Here is a 5,772-nt window from a genome sequence, read left to right as displayed (position 1 = left end):
GGGTAGCCATTTGGGACAGAGATAAGAAGGAACGTCTTCACTCAGAGGGTGGAGTAGCTGCGGAATGTTCTACCACAGAACGTTGTGGAGGGCAAGTCCCTGAATATATTCAGGGGGGCAGCACGGTAGCATTGTGGATAGCACAATTGCTTCACAGCTCCAGGGTCCCAGGTTCGATTCCGGCTTGGGTCACTGTCTGTGCGGAGTCTGCACGTTCTCCCCGTGTCTGCGTGGGTTTCCTCCGGGTGCTCCGGTTTCCTCCCACAGTCCAAAGATGTGCGGGTTAGGTGGATTGGCCATGATAAATTGCCCATAGTGTCCAAAATTGCCCTTAGTGTTGGGTGGGGTTACTGGGTTATGGGGATGGGGTGGAGATGTTGACCTTGGGTAAGGTGCTCTTTCCAAGAGCCGGTGCAGACTCGATTGGCCGAATGGCCTCCTTCTGCACTAAATTCTATGATAATCTATGATGATATTGAAGAAGGAGGTAGATTTGTAGACTTGAAAGGCAACCAGGGGTGTGTGGAGAGGATGGGTGTGTGGAGAGGGTGGGTGTGTGGAGAGGGTGGGTGTGTGGAGAGGGTGGGTGTGTGGAGAGGATGGGTGTGTGGAGAGGGTGGGTGTGTGGAGAGGGTGGGTGTGTGGAGAGGGTGGGTGTGTGGAGAGGGTGGGTGTGTGGAGAGGATGGGTGTGTGGAGAGGGTGGGTGTGTGGTGTGTGGAGAGGGTGGGTGTGGAGAGGGTGGGTATGTGGAGAGGGTGGGTGTGTGGAGAGGGTGGGTGTGTGGAGAGGGTGGGTGTGTGGAGAGGGTGGGTGTGTGGAGAGGGTGGGTGTGTGGAGAGGGTGGGTGTGTGGAGAGGGTGGGTGTGTGGAGAGGGTGGGTGTGTGGAGAGGGTGGGTGTGTGGAGAGGATGGGTGTGTGGAGTGGGTGTGTGGTGTGTGGGGTGGGTGTGTGGAGTGGGTGTGTGGTGTGTGGGGTGGGTGTGTGGAGAGGGTGGGTGTGTGGAGAGGGTGGGTGTGTGGAGAGGGTGGGTGTGTGGAGAGGGTGGGTGTGTGGAGAGGGTGGGTGTGTGGTGTGTGGAGAGGGTGGGTGTGTGGAGAGGGTGGGTGTGTGGGAGAGGGTGGGTGTGTGGAGAGGGTGGGTGTGTGGAGAGGATGGGTGTGTGGAGAGGGTGGGTGTGTGGAGAGGGTGGGTGTGTGGAGAGGGTGGGTGTGTGGAGAGGGTGGGTGTGTGGAGAGGGTGGGTGTGTGGAGAGGGTGGGTGTGTGGAGAGGGTGGGTGTGTGGAGAGGGTGGGTGTGTGGAGAGGGTGGGTGTGTGGAGAGGGTGGGTGTGTGGAGAGGGTGGGTGTGTGGAGAGGGTGGGTGTGTGGAGAGGATGGGTGTGTGGAGAGGGTGGGTGTGTGGAGAGGGTGGGTGTGTGGAGAGGGTGGGTGTGTGGAGAGGGTGGGTGTGTGGAGAGGGTGGGTGTGTGGAGAGGGTGGGTGTGTGGAGAGGGTGGGTGTGTGGAGAGGGTGGGTGTGTGGAGAGGGTGGGTGTGTGGAGAGGGTGGGTGTGTGGAGAGGGTGGGTGTGTGGAGAGGGTGGGTGTGTGGAGAGGGTGGGTGTGGAGAGGGTGGGTGTGTGGAGAGGGTGGGTGTGTGGAGAGGGTGGGTGTGTGGAGAGGGTGGGTGTGTGGAGAGGGTGGGTGTGTGGAGAGGGTGGGTGTGTGGAGAGGGTGGGTGTGTGGAGAGGGTGGGTGTGTGGAGAGGGTGGGTGTGTGGAGAGGGGTGGGTGTGTGGAGAGGGTGGGTGTGTGGAGAGGGTGGGTGTGTGGAGAGGGTGGGTGTGTGGAGAGGGTGGGTGTGTGGAGAGGGTGGGTGTGTGGAGAGGGTGGGTGTGTGGAGAGGGTGGGTGTGTGGAGAGGGTGGGTGTGTGGAGAGGGTGGGTGTGTGGAGAGGGTGGGTGTGTGGAGAGGGTGGGTGTGTGGAGAGGGTGGGTGTGTGGAGAGGGTGGGTGTGTGGAGAGGGTGGGTGTGTGGAGAGGGTGGGTGTGTGGAGAGGGTGGGTGTGTGGAGAGGGTGGGTGTGTGGAGAGGGTGGTGTGTGGGAGGGTGGGTGTGTGGAGAGGGTGGGTGTGTGGAGAGGGTGGGTGTGTGGAGAGGGTGGGTGTGTGGAGAGGGTGGGTGTGTGGAGAGGGTGGGTGTGTGGAGAGGGTGGGTGTGTGGAGGAGGGTGGGTGTGTGGAGAGGGTGGGTGTGTGGAGAGGGTGGGTGTGTGGAGAGGGTGGGTGTGTGGAGAGGGTGGGTGTGTGGAGAGGGTGGGTGTGTGGAGAGGGTGGGTGTGTGGAGAGGGTGGGTGTGTGGAGAGGGTGGGTGTGTGGAGAGGGTGGGTGTGTGGAGAGGGTGGGTGTGTGGAGAGGGTGGGTGTGTGGAGAGGGTGGGTGTGTGGAGAGGGTGGGTGTGTGGAGAGGGTGGGTGTGTGGAGAGGGTGGGTGTGTGGAGAGGGTGGGTGTGTGGAGAGGGTGGGTGTGTGGAGAGGGTGGGTGTGTGGAGAGGGTGGGTGTGTGGAGAGGGTGGGTGTGTGGAGAGGGTGGGTGTGTGGAGAGGGTGGGTGTGTGGAGAGGGTGGGTGTGTGGAGAGGGTGGGTGTGTGGAGAGGGTGGGTGTGTGGAGAGGGTGGGTGTGTGGAGAGGGTGGGTGTGTGGAGAGGGTGGGTGTGTGGAGAGGGTGGGTGTGTGGAGAGGGTGGGTGTGTGGAGAGGGTGGGTGTGTGGAGAGGGTGGGTGTGTGGAGAGGGTGGGTGTGTGGAGAGGGTGGGTGTGTGGAGAGGGTGGGTGTGTGGAGAGGGTGGGTGTGTGGAGAGGGTGGGTGTGTGGAGAGGGTGGGTGTGTGGAGAGGGTGGGTGTGTGGAGAGGGTGGGTGTGTGGAGAGGGTGGGTGTGTGGAGAGGGTGGGTGTGTGGAGAGGGTGGGTGTGTGGAGAGGGTGGGTGTGTGGAGAGGGTGGGTGTGTGGAGAGGGTGGGTGTGTGGAGAGGGTGGGTGTGTGGAGAGGGTGGGTGTGTGGAGAGGGTGGGTGTGTGGAGAGGGTGGGTGTGTGGAGAGGGTGGGTGTGTGGAGAGGGTGGGTGTGTGGAGAGGGTGGGTGTGTGGAGAGGGTGGGTGTGTGGAGAGGGTGGGTGTGTGGAGAGGGTGGGTGTGTGGAGAGGGTGGGTGTGTGGAGAGGGTGGGTGTGTGGAGAGGGTGGGTGTGTGGAGAGGGTGGGTGTGTGGAGAGGGTGGGTGTGTGGAGAGGGTGGGTGTGTGGAGAGGGTGGGTGTGTGGAGAGGGTGGGTGTGTGGAGAGGGTGGGTGTGTGGAGAGGGTGGGTGTGTGGAGAGGGTGGGTGTGTGGAGAGGGTGGGTGTGTGGAGAGGGTGGGTGGTGGAGAGGGTGGGTGTGTGGAGAGGGTGGGTGTGTGGAGAGGGTGGGTGTGTGGAGAGGGTGGGTGTGTGGAGAGGGTGGGTGTGTGGAGAGGGTGGGTGTGTGGAGAGGGTGGGTGTGTGGAGAGGGTGGGTGTGTGGAGAGGGTGGGTGTGTGGAGAGGGTGGGTGTGTGGAGAGGGTGGGTGTGTGGAGAGGGTGGGTGTGTGGAGAGGGTGGGTGTGTGGAGAGGGTGGGTGTGTGGAGAGGGTGGGTGTGTGGAGAGGGTGGGTGTGTGGAGAGGGTGGGTGTGTGGAGAGGGTGGGTGTGTGGAGAGGGTGGGTGTGGAGAGGGTGGGTGTGTGGAGAGGGTGGGTGTGTGGAGAGGGTGGGTGTGTGGAGAGGGTGGGTGTGTGGAGAGGGTGGGTGTGTGGAGAGGGTGGGTGTGTGGAGAGGGTGGGTGTGTGGAGAGGGTGGGTGTGTGGAGAGGGTGGGTGTGTGGAGAGGGTGGGTGTGTGGAGAGGGTGGGTGTGTGGAGAGGGTGGGTGTGTGGAGAGGGTGGGTGTGTGGAGAGGGTGGGTGTGTGGAGAGGGTGGGTGTGTGGAGAGGGTGGGTGTGTGGAGAGGGTGGGTGTGTGGAGAGGGTGGGTGTGTGGAGAGGGTGGGTGTGTGGAGAGGGTGGGTGTGTGGAGAGGGTGGGTGTGTGGAGAGGGTGGGTGTGTGGAGAGGGTGGGTGTGTGGAGAGGGTGGGTGTGTGGAGAGGGTGGGTGTGTGGAGAGGGTGGGTGTGTGGAGAGGGTGGGTGTGTGGAGAGGGTGGGTGTGTGGAGAGGGTGGGTGTGTGGAGAGGGTGGGTGTGTGGAGAGGGTGGGTGTGTGGAGAGGGTGGGTGTGTGGAGAGGGTGGGTGTGTGGAGAGGGTGGGTGTGTGGAGAGGGTGGGTGTGTGGAGAGGGTGGGGTGTGTGGAGAGGGTGGGTGTGTGGAGAGGGTGGGTGTGTGGAGAGGGTGGGTGTGTGGAGAGGGTGGGTGTGTGGAGAGGGTGGGTGTGTGGAGAGGGTGGGTGTGTGGAGAGGGTGGGTGTGTGGAGAGGGTGGGTGTGTGGAGAGGGTGGGTGTGTGGAGAGGGTGGGTGTGTGGAGAGGGTGGGTGTGTGGAGAGGGTGGGTGTGTGGAGAGGGTGGGTGTGTGGAGAGGGTGGGTGTGTGGAGAGGGTGGGTGTGTGGAGAGGGTGGGTGTGTGGAGAGGGTGGGTGTGTGGAGAGGGTGGGTGTGTGGAGAGGGTGGGTGTGTGGAGAGGGTGGGTGTGTGGAGAGGGTGGGTGTGTGGAGAGGGTGGGTGTGTGGAGAGGGTGGGTGTGTGGAGAGGGTGGGTGTGTGGAGAGGGTGGGTGTGTGGAGAGGGTGGGTGTGTGGAGAGGGTGGGTGTGTGGAGAGGGTGGGTGTGTGGAGAGGGTGGGTGTGTGGAGAGGGTGGGTGTGTGGAGAGGGTGGGTGTGTGGAGAGGGTGGGTGCGTGGAGAGGGTGGGTGCGTTGGAGAGGGTGGGTGCGTGGAGAGGGTGGGTGCGTGGAGAGGGTGGGTGCGTGGAGAGGGTGGGTGCGTGGAGAGGGTGGGTGCGTGGAGAGGGTGGGTGCGTGGAGAGGGTGGGTGCGTGGAGAGGGTGGGTGCGTGGAGAGGGTGGGTGCGTGGAGAGGGTGGGTGCGTGAGAGGGTGGGTGCGTGGAGAGGGTGGGTGCGTGGTGTGTGGAGATCGAGGAGCAGTCGCTTCCCCTGAATGACAGATCAGGCCTCCTCCCTCTTATTTTCCGTGTCTCTGTGTTGCACGTTTGGAGGGATAACCGGGACTGAGCCCAGCAGCAGCTCGCAGCAGGGACCTGACTGGTCAGGTGTGGATGCACGAGCTGAGGAAGGAACCCACCGGTGGCAATACTGTCAAAGCAAAAATAAACTGCGGACCAGCTCTCCCCCCCCCCCCATCCCGGTTCAACCCCATCACCAACAACACTCCCATCCAGCAATGGGGGGGCAAGGGTTGCTGAGGAGCGGCAAGGCCATGTGCATTACTTTGTAGAACAGCGACCCCCCTCCTCCATCCTGGCTCTCCATTCGCACCTAGCGGACTGAGAGTATTGGGCTCTCCGAGGGCACCATGTTTTGGACAAGACGTTAAACCGAGGGCCCAGTTGGGCGGACAGAAGCGATCCCACTTGGAAGGAGAGCAAGGGGAGTTCCCCTTGGTGCCCTGACCAATGTTTATCCCTGCACTAACACGGCTGAAGCTGTTTACCTGGTCTCGGTCACATTGCTGCCTGCGGGATCTTGCTATGTGTGCAAATCGGCTGCCGCATTAGAATAGCGACGACACTTCAAAAGGACTTGATTGGTGGGCAGTGATTTGTGAGCTCTTGTGCGCCGTAAAAACG

This window comes from Scyliorhinus torazame, chromosome 20, assembly GCF_047496885.1.
Source record: "Scyliorhinus torazame isolate Kashiwa2021f chromosome 20, sScyTor2.1, whole genome shotgun sequence".
NCBI lineage: Eukaryota > Metazoa > Chordata > Chondrichthyes > Carcharhiniformes > Scyliorhinidae > Scyliorhinus > Scyliorhinus torazame.
This window is presented reverse-complemented; position numbering follows the sequence as displayed.